Consider the following 14,345-nt stretch of genomic DNA (forward strand, 5'->3'; position numbering starts at 1 on the left):
ATCTCTTGACCTCGTGATCCACCCGCCTTGGCCTCCCAAAGTGCTGGGATTACAGTCATGAGCCACCATGCCCGGCCTCATTGACCACTCTTAAATGGCCCAAACAAAGACAAGCACTTTGATGATTACTCACATTTGTCTGTATGTTCCTTAAAACGACCACAGAGCAGTGGCCATGGCAGGAGCAGTGCAGGAAGTGACTGTTCTGAGGATTCCACGGAAGAGCAGAAGACACAATTTGAGACTTTGGATCATTAGTTCTTCCATTCTACCTTCCATTTGCTCTGTCAGTTGGTATTTATTGATTTATGTTAATATTTGCTTATTTTCCCCTTCATAAAATAAGTATTGGACTTACAACTGACCCAGCTGACCTGAGAATTGACCTAAAAATCACATATCCGTTGATAACTACTAATCAGTGTTATTGCCCTATCAATTGTTATATGATTCTTAGCCAGAGAGTTAAAACCACTGACCCATTTATTACCCATTCCAAATTAATTAATAGTATTTCTTTCCTTGCCACACATGTTAACAATTAGAATATGCCTCTCTCTCTTCACGTTTAATCATTTAAATCTTTGTTTGATTCTTTCACTGATTCATTGATATTAATATAATCACAATTCATGAACCGTAATATTGAAAGCAAATAACTCTTGATATCTCTAATATCTATCTCATATTTTTTTCAACAGAGGAATAAATTAGATTTCTATTATACTGAATCTCAGAGTTCCAGACACTTAATATTCATCATCCATGACTCAAACGCCACCAGCTGTCATCACTGGCTCAAGCTTGGACCTCATTTTCTTAATTCATGTCTACGTGTTTTTATTGATTAATTTACCAGTTCACTAACAATAAAATAATTACCTAAGAGCCACAAAAACTTGATAGCAAAATCCTTAAATAGCTCTAATATCTGTCTATGTCATTATTACTAACAGCAGTACACCTCTTTCATTAATTAAATTCAATGTTTTCATTAATTAAATCTAATGCTATATATATGCATTAAACAACATAGTGCTTTATATTAATTCCATTTTTACCAATGGGCCAAAGTTTACCTTCAATGATTATATTTAATACTTCTTGATACTGCCACAAATATCTTTTTTAAAAAACACTGAAACCAAGATCATTGACTATCACTCACACTGGTCTCCATACGCCGTGCACAGATGCAACCACAGAGCTTACCGTGAAAAAGGAGCAATAGGGCCAGCTGGAGTGCGTTTATTCCGCGGAACACAGGGCACCAGAGCCGACCAGGAAAGACGAAGACACTATCTGCATTATTCTTTGTGTTCATTCCTCCACTTCTTCAGTCATATAGGTAATTTGGGACCACAATTTATTTTACTTACTCTACATAGCCAGACAATATCAGTCACGCCACTGACACAAACATAAACATTCATTATTATTTATCACTGTCTACAACATCCCTAACTAAAGAAATAAAAAGTTATACCACTTATTCCCTAATGGTACTGGTGTTTTCAATATATACCATAGGCTTTCTTCTCACTCTGCTGCCCAGGTAGAGTGCAGTGGTGTGATCTCGGCTCACTGCATCCTCCATCTCCCAGGTTCAAGCAATTTTCCTGCCTCAGCCTCCCAAGTAGCTGGGATCACAGGCATGCGCCACCATGGCCAGCTAACTTTGTATTTTTAGCAGAAGTGGGGTTTTACCATGTTGCCCAGGCTGGTCTCAAACTCCCGACCTCAGGTGATCCACCTGCCTTGGCCTCCCACAGTGCTGGGATTATGAGTACGAGCCACTGCACCTGGCCGTACCATAGTTTTTCTTGCCTCACAAACTATTTTTATAATTGGACAGTGCTTAGTCTCATCCAACATAATTTATTTGTATATTAGTTCAGTGGTTCCTTCATTGATCCAATTATAATAATAGATCAAAAACTTGTGCTCACAAAGAGCAAAAACACGACCCTCGCGTATTCCTGACGCCCGTCTATAGGATCACTTCCAAAAAGGGGAAAAAAACTGTATTTCTCTTCTGATGGACCTCAGAGTGCCAGATAGGTATTCACTGTCTAAGACCCATCCATTACCAGGAGTCATGATTAATCCAGGATTAGCTCTGGTGCTCTTCATTCATTGTTATATTATTTATTACTTTATTAATTCACCATTAATAACTTTTAAACACTGTCACTCACAAAACCCCAAAAGGGGCCTCGGTGTCTCTAATTTGTATATACATCCATCCTCACAATTCCATAGCCCCTCATTATCTTTCGTAATAACACAGGACATGCTTTTCATACAAGCATCCATCAGTAGAACACTCCACATCCATTCCATACTTATCCCTGGGCTACTCATGGCCTTATGGGATTATATGTCATATTTTTTGTTAATACACTATTAACCTTAAAACGAAATACCCAAGATGGAACGAGAACTTTCTTTGAGTATTACTCACATTGGTCCATAGCTTCCAGCACAGAGATGGACCATACAGCTCTTAGCCAGTGAAAACCAGCTTCTGTGCTTCCATTCTGAGTACAGAGCAGAAGAGATGACAACAAAAATGAGACCTTCTCTCCATTGATCCTTGCTTTTCAAATACACCTCAAATTAATGAACGTGTAAACATTTATACTCATTTATACATTCATTAATTTGAGATATATTTCATTTTTTATGAACCACTGGCCAGGTGTGGTGGCTCACACCTGTAATCCCAGCACTTTGGGAGGCCAAGGCAGGTGGATCACTTGAGGTCAGGAGTTAAAGACCAGCCTGGGCAACATGGTGAAACTTTGGACCCGTCCCTGACCCAGAACTTGAATATGGTCAATAATTTATACTGTCTTTCTCATTCAAAGAGGTAACAGGTATTCAAGGTTTCTCTTTAGTTGTTACCAATTTCAGTATATATATATTAATAGTATTTTTTGTCTTTCCACATATTTTTATAATTGGACAATGTTTAACCTTATTTATCTTTTTTTTTCTTTTGAGGCAGAGTCTTGCTCTATCACCCAAGCTGCAGTGACATGATCTCAGTTCACTGCAACCTCCTGGGTTCAAGCAGATTTTTGAATTCCAGGTTCAAGCAATTCACATGCCTCAGCCACCCAAGTAGCTGGGATTACAGGCGCATGCCACCACGCCTGGCTAATCTTTGCATTTTTAGTAGAGATGAGGCTTCACCATGTTGGCCAGGCTGGTCTTGAACTCCTGACCTCAAGTGATCCAACGGCCTTGGCCTCCCAAAGTGCTGAGATTACAGGTAGTCCTTATTCATCTTTATTTGTATATTTATTGATTGGTTATTTCATTGATCCAATTATAAATATAAAATAAAAATTCATGAACATGAAAATCAAACACATATACTTTCTATTTTTTGCCATCTGTCTGTAGGATCATTTGAAACAAGGAATAGACTAGGTATCTTTTGAGACGGACCTCAGAGTTCCAGACACATATTCATTGCTTATGACTCCTGCGCCACCAGTGGTCACCATGGATCCAGGATTGGCCCTTCTTTTCTCCATTATTTTCTACATCATCTGTTGATTAACTCACTCGTTTACTAATAATAACTTTAAACCTAATGATTCACAAAACCCCAAAAAGATATTCCTAATCATTCTGACATTAATATATGTTTCATTATTGTCCCGTTTTTCATATGTGAATTGTCAATGTAATACTTCTGACTCCCATATCTCTCACTAGATACAATTCACCATCTTTGATTATATTACATATGTATATATAGTACATCACATATGTATTTATAGTACTCTTACATAAACCACCCAAAGAAATACAAGAAATCTGACCGTTACTCACATTGGTACCCATGCTCCTTCCTAAGCATGGTGCAAACAGAACACGTGATCATGAAGAAGTCCTCAAATCAGAGCAAGTCTGTCCATTCTAAGGAGCACAGAACAAGGAAGATGATAGCAAAGGGGGCGTATGAACTGTGAATCCTTGCTTCTCACCTACCACTAGTTATCTATACTATCATTATCTGGAGGGTACTTACTTCATTTTCTCTTTAAAGAATGAACAATTTCAAACTTACAATTAACCAAGAATTTGAACACTGTCTATAATTATCCTGTCTATATCACCACAAGCCAAAGAGGGGACAGACATGCACATTTCCTTCTCTTCAGATTCCACTATTCTCAATACATATTAATAGTGTTTCTTGCCTCACCAAATATTTTTTATAACTGGACAACGATTAACCTTACTCATCCTTATTTTCACGTTTATTGGTTTTTATATTAGCCAATTATAAAAACAGAATCAAAACATGTAAACATAAAAACCAAAACCAAACTCATCTTCTATTCCTGATGCCTGTCTAAAGGATTATCTCAAACACAGAAAATCAGCTACGTTTGTTTCTATGATGGACCTCAGAGTTCTAGACACGTATTCATCACGTATGACCCATCACCACCAGCAGTCATCCACCAGGACTGCTCATCTCTTTCTCCATTCATCTCTACCTTGTCTATTGATTGATTCATTAATTCACTAATAGTAATTTTAAGTCTGTATGGTTCAAACAAATCCCAAGAATAACTTTAATATTCCTAATTTGTATACTGAGTCATTCCAACACTGATATACCTCTTTAATGAACAATCCTCAGGTTTTTATATACGCATCATCAATACAATGCTTCATATCATTTCCATATCTTTCACTGGGATGTAATTGGACATCTTTGATAATGTCATACACTTTTTATAATACATTGAGTCCTCTTAATAAGGCACCAGAATGAAGTCGAAAATGTTGACTATTCCTCACATTAGTCTGGCTGAGGCTAACCACGATGCAAGGACAGCACGTGACCATGGAAGAATTTTTCAAGGTGCCCAATTCATCCACTCTGCAGAGCACAAACCACAGGGGAGTTCGGAGCATACAATGGGACATTCTCACACATGATTCACCCTTATTTAGTGAGTCATCTAGGCCATCATTATTTGAAGTTTATTTCATTTTCTCTTAAGAAAATGAGCAATTTTGAACTTGCCGCTGACCCATACAATGTTTAACTTTATTCATCTTTATTTATTCAAATATTTGCTTATTGATTCTCTCATTGGTCCAATTATAAACTAAAATAAAAATGTTAAAAAAGAAAGACCAAAAACAAACTGAGTCTATATTCCTGACATCATACCTATAGAATCACGTGAAACAGACGAAGCTGATTTAGTGATGGACCTCAGAGTTCCAGAAACATATTCATCATATGACTTATATGTCACCAGTAGTCACCATCAATCCAGGATTCTTCCTATTTTTGTCTATGCATTTTCACTTTGTCTAATAATTAACTCATTAATTCACTGATAATAACTTTAAAATCTTTGGTTTTTTAAAACTTAAGAGCTTTGATACTCCTACTCCCTCAAAGAATCGTTATAATGATCGATATTTTCATTAATTGTTCTCCATTTTTCATATATGCATTTTCAATATAGTACTTGATATCTATATGGGTATGTGATATGGATAGATTTGACCATCTTTCATTATATTCCTGTAATATATTGGAATATATTATATAAGGAATATATTCCTATAATATATTCTATTCCTATAATGTATTATGTCTTTTTATAGTATGAAAAGGTATACCTTTTTATAATACATTACATCATAGAAATATATAATATATTCCTACAGTATATTATATTCCTATAACGTATTATACCTTGTTATAATGCATTGATTCCTCTTCAACAAACCACTCAAGACAACAGCTTTGACCATTACTTACATTGATCTGTATGCTCCTTCCTAAGCATGGTGCAAACAGAGCATGTGACCTCAGAGGCATCTTCAAATCATCACAAGTACGTCCATTCTGACCAGTGCAGAGCAGAGTAATAACAAATACGTGATTTTTCATGGTTGATCTTTCCTTTTCACCAATCATTAAACATTTAGGCAATCATTATTTGAAGTATGAATAACTTTGAGCTTGCCGCTACGCCAGAACGTGAATATGGTATATAATTTACACTATCTCTTCATTACTGGCCAAAAAGGTTAGGTATGTAAGGTTCCTTTTTGGCTTTCATCAATTTAAATACATATTAATAGTACTTGCCTCACCATACATTTTTATAATTGGACAATGCTTATTTATTTTGTTTATCCAGGTATGTTTTATTCTTTCATTGAACCAATTATAAAATAAAAACCCATGAACAAAAAATTCATTCTACCTTCTTGACATCTGTCTATAGAATTACTGGAAACAGAGGGAAGTAACTTCTGTGATGGACCTCAGAGTTCCAGACATGTATTCACCGTAAGTGACTCATACTCCACCAGTGCTCATCATCGATCCAGGATTGACCCTCTTTTTCTCCATTCATTTCTATGTCTTTAGATTCATTTATTAATTCACTAATAATAATTTTAAACTCTGTGATTCACGAAACACTAAGAACCCACACTTGATATTCTCTATCTTTATACAGGATCATTCTAACATAGACACGCCTGTTTAGTTCTTCTCAGTCTTTCATATATGCATTATCAATAAATATTTCGTATCACTCCTATAAATATCACTGGGACGTAGATGGCCATCGTTGACTGTATTACACACTTTTTCATGACGCACTGAGGCCTCGTTAGCACACCACAGAAACCAACACAGGAATTTTGACTATTACTCACATTGGTCTGCACACTCCTTTCCAAGCATGATGTATAAACGGGGTGCGTGATCATGGAGGAATCCTCAATACAGCACAAGCTGTTCATTCTGAGGAATACAGGCCAGAGAAGATAATAACAAAACTGAAACATTTTTAATATTGACATTTGCTTTCCGCCTATCAATAGTCATTCATGCAATCATTATTTGGAATATATTTAATTTATTTTCTGAAAATAAAATGAATAATTTTGAAATTGCCACTGACCCAGAAGCTGGGTGTTACCTATACTTTATTCGGTCATTACCGTCATTAGTCAAAGAAGCCACAGGAATGTGCCTTTATTTCTCTGTGGATGTCACTGTTTCATATACATTAATCATGTTTCTTATCTTGTCCTTAGTTTTATAATTGGACAATGCTTGAATTTATTCATCTTTATTTATTTGTGTTTGTTTACTAATTCTCACATGGATCAATTATAAAAATAGAATCAAAACATGTAAATATGAATACTAACAACATATATATTCTAAATTCCTGACAGCTGTCTGTAAAATAATTTCAAACATACAGAGTAGGTTAGATTTTGTTTGTGATGGACCTCAGAGTTCTAGACACGTATTCATCGTATAAGACTCATACGCCACCAGTAGTCATCATCGATCCAGGACTGACCTCTATATGTGGATTTATTTCTACCTTGTCTGTTGGCTAATTTGTTAATTCACTAATCATAATTTTAAGCCCTATGATTTACAAAACCACAAGAAGAGCATGGTATTCCTAATGTGTAGGAATATTTATTTCATTAATTATCCGCAGTTTCTCATGTATGCGTCTTCAATATAATCCTGACATCATGCCCATGTTTATTTGAATACAGTTGCTCATCTTTGAGTATGATATACTTCTTTTATAACACATTGAACTTTCTTGAACAAACCACCCAAAGCAAGGTGAGGACTTCCAGGCTCCATCCTAAAAATGGTGCAAGTAGAGCACATGACCTTGGAGGAATCCTTAAATCCACAAAATGCAACCGTTCTAGGGAATGCAGAGCAGAGAAGAGGGTAACAAAAACGGGATATTGTCACTACTGACCCTTTCTTATCACCTACCATTACTTAGTCATTTTGGCAATCATTATTTGCAGTATATTCATTTTATCTAAAAAAAAAAATGAACAATTCTGAAATTTCCATTGGCCCAGAAACAGAATGTTGTCTATACTTTGTAGAGTCTATACCACCATTAGCCACAGAGGTCACTGGAAGATACCATTTATATCTCTGTGGACTTCGTTGTGTCAAAAGATATTGAGAGTGCTTCTGGGTGGGTATGGTGGCTCATGCCTGTAATCCTAGCACTTTGGGAGGCCAAGGTGGGTGGATCACTTGAGGTCAGGAGTTCAAGACCAGCCTGGCCAACGTGGTGAAACCCCATCTCTACTAAAAATACAAAAATTTGCCAGATGCGGTGGCGTGTGCCTGTAATCCCAGCTACTCAGGAGGCTGAGGCAGGAGAACCGCTTGAACCTGGGAGGATGAGGTTGCAGTGAGCCAACATCATGCCACTACACTCCAGCCTGAGCAACAGAACAAGACTCTATCTCAAAAAAAAAACAAAGAGTGATTCTTGCCTTATCAGATATTGTTACACTTGGCCAATGCTTCAACTTTTTCAGCTATGTCTATATGTGTTTATTGAACCTGGCATTGACCAGTTATAAAAACAGAATGAAAATACATAAACACAAAAGCCAAAAAATTATGTTCTATATTTCTGAACTCTGTCTACAGGATAGGCTAGATTTCTTCTGTGACAAATCTCAGAGTTGCATACATGTATTCATCGTATATGACTCATATGCCACCAGTAGTCATCATTGATCCAGAATTGATCATCTGTTTTTTTCATTTAATTCTGCCTCATTTACTGATTAATTCATTAATTCACTATTAATAATTTTTAAGCTCTATGATTTACAAAACCCTATGGAGACCTGTATACATATAACTAATATGTATATATTAATATACAATATATTTACATAATACAACATAATACAATATATTAATATTATACTAATATATTAATAGAATATCCTGCTTCTCCAGATATTTTTATAATTCAACTATGAGCCATTTTTCTCATTTATTGTATTCATACTCTCATTGATCCAATTATAAAAATAGAATAAAAATACATAACCACCAAGAAAAATAAGTACATTCTGTATTCTGAAATCTGTCTACAACATCATTTTGAACAGAAGGAATGCATGCATTTCCACTTTGACGGACCTCAGAGCTCCAGACACATACCACTGTCTATGACCTATACGCCACCAGTAGTCATCAGCAATCCAGGACTGGTCTTCCTTTCCTCCATTCATTCCTATATTTTTGTGATTGATTTATTAATTCACTGATAATAACATTAAAGCTTCTGATTCAAAGAGCTCTAAGAAGAGCCTTGATATTCCCAATCTGTACATGGAATCCTTCTGATATTGATATATCTGTTTCATTATCCTCAATTTTTCATATATGAGTTATCAGTATGATGCTTCATATCACTCCAATATCTACCACTTACATACAGTTGACCATTTTGATTATATTATAGGCTTTTTGGTAATATCCCTAGTCCTCTTAAACCATTCAAACAAAATAAGAATGTTGATTACAACTCCCATTGGTCTGCAGGCTCCCAACCATGATAAAAACAGAGCATGTGACCATGGAGGAATTCTCAAATCATAACAAGCACATCCATTCTGAAAGAATAGAAAGCAGAGAAGATAACAAAATTGAGACACTCTCAGTATTGATCCTTGATTTTCACCTGTTATTAGTCATTTTGGCAATCATTATTTGGAGTATATTTGCTTTATTTATTTTCTTTTAATAAAATAAATAACTTCAAAATTACCACTAACTCCGAATATGAACATTGTCTATAATTTATACCATTTATATCATACACCATTTATTTCTTTTTAGGCTTCACTGATTTTAACGTATGTTTTTTTTTTTTTTTTTTTTTTTTTTTTTTTTTTTTTTTTTTTTTTTTTTTTTTTTTTTGAGATGGAGTTTTGCTCTTGTTACCCAGGCTGGAGTGCAATGGCGCGATCTCGGCTCACCGCAACCTCCGCCTCCTGGGTTCAGGCAATTCTCCTGCCTCAGCCTCCTGAGTCGCTGGGATTACAGGCACGCGCCACCATGCCCAGCTAATTTTTTGTATTTTTAGTAAAGACGGGGTTTCACCATGTTGACCAGGATGGTCTCGATCTCTTGACCTCGTGATCCACCCGCCTCGGCCTCCCACAGTGCTGGGATTACAGGCTTGAGCCACCGCCCCCGGCCGATTTTAACATATGTTAATAGCTCTTCTTGCCTTACAAGTTTTTATACTTGAGCAGTGTTTCAATCATTTTTTATTTATTATATATTTGTTTCCTGATTCTCACATTGATCCAATTATAAAAATAGAAGAAAAGCACATAATCACACAGAGAAAAAGCACATTCTGTATTTTTTTAATCTGCCTATAACATCATTTGAAACAGAGAATAAGGCAGATTTTACCTGTGACGGACCTCAGAGTTCCAGACACGTATTCATCATGTGTGACTCATACGCCACCGGTAGTCATCATCGATCCAGAATGTGTCCTGTTTTTCTCTGTAGACTTTTACCTTGTCTATTGATTAATTCATTAAATCGCAAATAATAATTTTAAAACTTTTGGCTCACAAATACCTCAGAACAGCATTAACATTTACGTTCTTTATCTGCATATAGAATCATTCTCACATTGGCCAATGCTTCATTAACTATCCTCAGTTTTTCAAATACATGTTGTCAATGTAATGCTTCATGCTACTCCCATTTCTCTCACTGGGCTGCAGCTGGCCATTTTTGATTGAACAGACCTTCTAATAATACATCAAGTCCTCCAAACTAAGACCAGAACTTGATTACTCACATTGGTCTGCATGCTCCCAATCAAGAGGCAGCCACAGCATGTCACCAGGGAAGAACGCTTCAATCAGCACAAGCCATTCATTCTGAGGAATACAGAGCAGAGACGGTAACAAAACCGAGACATTCTCACTAATAAAGATCCTTGCTTTTCACCTTTCCTTTAGTCTATCCTTTAAGCATTCATTAGGTGAACTAATATTTATTTCATTTTCCCCTAAGAAAAAGAACAATTTGATCTAGCAAGTGAATAAGAATTTGAACATTATCTAATACTTATTCTGTCTATATTACTATAAGCCAAAGAGGTAACAGGTATGTACAATATCTCTTTGGACCTCACCAATTTCAATATGCATTCATAGTATTTATTGCCTCACCACATATTTTTATAGCTATAAAATGCTCACCCATTTTTTATGTTTATTGATTCTTGAATTAGAATGAAAATAAAACCAAAACGACTTCATTCTATCTTCCTGACATCGGTCTACAGAATCACGTGTAACAGAGGGAATGGACTAGGTCTCTTTTGTGATGGATCTCAGAGTTCCAGACACGTACTTATCACGGATGACTCATACGCCACCGGTGGTCATCATTGATCCAGAACTGGCCTTCCTTTTCTCCATTCAGTTTTACCTTGTCCAGTGGTTGCTTCATTAATTCACTAATTATAATTTCAAAGCCTATGATTCAAAAAACTCCAAGCGCAGACTTGGTATTTCTGATCTGTACTTTATCCTCAGTTTTTCATACATGCATTATCAATATAATACTTCATGTCACTCCCATGTCTACCATTGGGATAACTCTGGCCATCTCTGACCATATTTCACACTTTTTAATAATATATTGATTATTCTTAAACAAACCACCCAAACCACAATGAGGATTTTGACCATTACTCACATTGGTCCACATGCTCCTTCCTAAGCATGGTGCAAACAGAGCATGTGACCATAGCGGAATTCTCAAGACAGAACAAGGACATCCATTCTAAGGGGTACAGAGCAGAGAAGATGACAACAAATTTGAGACATTGTCACCATTGATCCTTCCTTTTTACATTTCTTTAGTCATTTAGGCTACCACTATTTAGAGTACAGCATATTTATTTCACTTTCTCTTAAGAAGATGAGCAATTCTGAATTTGCCACTGACCCAGAACATGAACACTGTCTACAGTGTTCATATATCCTCTCTATATCATTATTAGCCAAAGAAGTGACAGACACGTACCATTTAATTCTCTTTGAACTTCACTATTTCCAATACATATTAATAGTATTTCTTGCCTCACCACCTATTTTTATAATTGGGCAACACTTCACCTAATATATCTTTATTTCTGTTTATATTTATCGATTCTCACATAAACCCAATAATAAAAATAGAATAAAAATGTATGAGTACAAAGACCAAAAACAAACCCACTCTATGTTCGTGATATCCGCCTAAAGAATTGTATCAAACAGGAAATGGGGTAGATTTCTTTTGTGATGCACCTCAGAGTTCCAGACACATATTCACTGCAGATGACTCATATGCCACCAGTAGTCATCGTCGTTCACAGGACAGGTGCTCTTTCTCTCCATCCACTTCTAATTGCTTATTAATGATTCAGTGATCCACTAATCATAAATTTTAAAATCATGGTTCATGAAATCCCAACAAGAGCCTAGAGATTCCTAATCCCTACAATGAGTCATTCTAATGTGGATATAGCTGTTTCATTCATTATCCTCAGTTTTCATAGATGCATTATCAATATAATGCTTCACACGACTCCCATATTTATTGCTAGAACATCACTGGCCATCTTTGATTATATTATACCTTTTTTAGTAATTCATTGGATATTTTGAAATAACCACTCAAACCAAGAGAAGAATTTTAATGATTACTCTATGCTACTAACAAATAGACGCAACCGTAGAACAAACGATAAAGGAGGAATATTCCAATCGGCTCAAGTGCACCAATTCTAATGAAGACAAAACAGAGTCAGTATTTTTAAAAGCAGACACCTCATCCTCTATAATTCTTGCTTTCTGCATTTCATTTACTCAATCATTCGGGTAATTCATAATTTTCCATGAAGTACATGTTTTTTCTCTTAACAAAAGGGACAACTTCAAACTTAGAAGAATTGGTTCAGAACAATAAAATTGATCCTATTAGTGTCTATATGATCTTAAGCCAAAGAAAGAGGGAACATCTTTGATCTGATATTTTCTTAATGGATGTTAGCTTTCTCTACTTGTATTAATAATGTTGATTGCCTCCCTATATATTTTTACAGCTGCACAATGCTGCACTCTCTTCAATTTTATTTATTGACTTATATTTGTTTAATGGTTCTATCATTAATTCCTTAATACTAAGAAATCTAAATCTAAGAATCTAAAATAAGAACATGGTCTTTATGTACCCCAAACATCTGTCTGTAGGATTATTCAGAACAGAAGGAATAGACTATGTTTTGTGCTGATGCTCAGAGTCCCACACATACATTACTCCTGGTTCATGACTCCTGCGCCACTATTTGTAATCATTGTTCTATGCATACTCATTGGCCAACTTTTTCTTCATTCAATCTTACATTTGCAGATGCTGAATCATGGATTCACTGAAAATGAGTGAGTCAGAAAAATGTGAAAAATAAATGCTAGAATAGTGCTCACAGCTATCAATACAACCATTTCCTATATACATCTTTTTCATTTAATGATGTCAACATTAATGATTAATCAGCATCATATTTCACATTATTATTGAGCCATAAACAGCTATTTGATTAATAATTTTTCAATAATACCACGAATACTGTCAAACAACTGAAACCAAGACAAGAACATTGACTATATTCACACGGGTCTCTTTTTGAACGGAGTTAACGTGAGAAACTTGATCAATTGCAGAGTGCTCAAATCAGCAAACAGCATCTTCACTGAAGGGTTCTAGGTGGAGATCATGATAAAAAGTTTGAGATATTCTGTCCATTCATCTGTAATTTCTTTCATTCAGCTAGTCACTTAGGTATTTATTAATTTATGTAATATTGATTTATTTTTCTTCTTATAAACTTCAAACTTGTAATTGACTTGGGGCAGTCATTGGCTCTTATGAGTAATTATTACTATTGTCTCTATCATTTTGAGTCAGAAATATTATCCACTTATTATCCATTCCAATGTACACTAACAGTATTTTCCTTACTGCATATTTTAGCAATGAACAATGCTTTGTCCTCTTCGTTTTATTTATTTTATTTGCACATTTATTTGCTTATTCTGCCAGTGCTACTTTTACCATATCTTTAAAACTCATACATACAAGACTAACCACAAACTCCTTGTATATTTCAGGTATCTGTCTATCATATCACTTTAAACATGGGAATAGACTAGACTCTATTTGTGTTGGACCTCAAAGTTTCTGATACGTACTATTCCTCATATACAACCAGCATATACAACCACATAAGCCACCAGTTGTCACTGATGGTTCAGGATTGGCCTTCTTTGTCTTCATTCTTTTTTTTTTTTTTTGGGGGGGGGACGGAGTTTCGCTCTTGTTACCCAGGCTGGAGTGCAATGGCACGATCTCGGCTCACCGCAACCTCCACCTCCTGGGTTCAGGCAATTCTCCT

The 14,345-nt window shown here is 35.7% G+C and overlaps 3 long non-coding RNA genes, 9 other non-coding genes and 5 pseudogenes across 14 annotated transcripts in view; all 17 read right to left on the bottom strand.

Moving 5' to 3' along the window:
- Nucleotides 1-1,292, bottom strand: part of LOC108304061 — a 19,653-nt gene extending 18,361 nt beyond the window's left edge. For 2 of the 3 annotated variants that reach the window (XR_005200155.1, XR_005200157.1), the window contains exon 1: nt 134-1,292. This is a non-coding gene — a long non-coding RNA (uncharacterized LOC108304061). The remainder of the gene's footprint in view (nt 1-133) is intronic. The other variant, XR_005200156.1, reaches the window with a different exon arrangement.
- On the bottom strand, nt 727-801 carry LOC119471200. Its single transcript, XR_005200231.1, has one exon. It is a non-coding gene; the product is annotated as a small nucleolar RNA SNORD113/SNORD114 family (small nucleolar RNA).
- Nucleotides 1,293-2,038: 746 nt separating the features above from the next.
- On the bottom strand, nt 2,039-2,110 carry LOC119471218. The gene has a single exon (XR_005200244.1). It is a non-coding gene; the product is annotated as a small nucleolar RNA SNORD113/SNORD114 family (small nucleolar RNA).
- Nucleotides 2,111-3,450: 1,340 nt separating this feature from the next.
- LOC119471203 lies at nt 3,451-3,522 on the bottom strand. Its single transcript, XR_005200234.1, has one exon. It is a non-coding gene; the product is annotated as a small nucleolar RNA SNORD113/SNORD114 family (small nucleolar RNA).
- A 127-nt stretch (nt 3,523-3,649) lies between these two features.
- On the bottom strand, nt 3,650-6,802 carry LOC119471156. The gene is made up of 3 exons (XR_005200193.1): nt 6,721-6,802; nt 5,810-5,896; nt 3,650-3,933 (listed from the first exon to the last, which is right to left on the bottom strand). It is a non-coding gene; the product is annotated as an uncharacterized LOC119471156 (long non-coding RNA).
- Nucleotides 4,421-4,484, bottom strand: LOC119471162 (annotated as a pseudogene).
- Nucleotides 5,245-5,314, bottom strand: LOC119471205 (annotated as a pseudogene).
- On the bottom strand, nt 6,315-6,386 carry LOC119471193. Its single transcript, XR_005200224.1, has one exon. It is a non-coding gene; the product is annotated as a small nucleolar RNA SNORD113/SNORD114 family (small nucleolar RNA).
- A 497-nt stretch (nt 6,803-7,299) lies between the features above and the next one.
- Nucleotides 7,300-7,371, bottom strand: LOC119471184. The gene has a single exon (XR_005200215.1). It is a non-coding gene; the product is annotated as a small nucleolar RNA SNORD113/SNORD114 family (small nucleolar RNA).
- A 300-nt stretch (nt 7,372-7,671) lies between these two features.
- Nucleotides 7,672-14,345, bottom strand: part of LOC108304065 — a 7,130-nt gene continuing 456 nt past the window's right edge. Inside the window, exons 2-5 of the long non-coding RNA XR_005200165.1 lie at nt 11,603-11,689; nt 10,695-10,776; nt 9,029-9,101; nt 7,672-7,748 (exon numbers count right to left, since the gene is read on the bottom strand). This is a non-coding gene — a long non-coding RNA (uncharacterized LOC108304065). The remainder of the gene's footprint in view (nt 7,749-9,028; nt 9,102-10,694; nt 10,777-11,602; nt 11,690-14,345) is intronic.
- Nucleotides 8,526-8,597, bottom strand: LOC119471198. Its single transcript, XR_005200229.1, has one exon. It is a non-coding gene; the product is annotated as a small nucleolar RNA SNORD113/SNORD114 family (small nucleolar RNA).
- On the bottom strand, nt 9,002-9,072 carry LOC119471216 (annotated as a pseudogene).
- On the bottom strand, nt 10,300-10,371 carry LOC119471188. Its single transcript, XR_005200219.1, has one exon. It is a non-coding gene; the product is annotated as a small nucleolar RNA SNORD113/SNORD114 family (small nucleolar RNA).
- On the bottom strand, nt 11,228-11,299 carry LOC119471195. The gene has a single exon (XR_005200226.1). It is a non-coding gene; the product is annotated as a small nucleolar RNA SNORD113/SNORD114 family (small nucleolar RNA).
- On the bottom strand, nt 12,193-12,263 carry LOC119471212 (annotated as a pseudogene).
- On the bottom strand, nt 13,181-13,255 carry LOC119471169. The gene has a single exon (XR_005200202.1). It is a non-coding gene; the product is annotated as a small nucleolar RNA SNORD113/SNORD114 family (small nucleolar RNA).
- On the bottom strand, nt 14,116-14,204 carry LOC119471163 (annotated as a pseudogene).

The sequence above is a fragment of the Cebus imitator genome, unplaced genomic scaffold (assembly GCF_001604975.1).
Source record: "Cebus imitator isolate Cc_AM_T3 unplaced genomic scaffold, Cebus_imitator-1.0 Scaffold52, whole genome shotgun sequence".
Taxonomy (NCBI): domain Eukaryota; kingdom Metazoa; phylum Chordata; class Mammalia; order Primates; family Cebidae; genus Cebus; species Cebus imitator.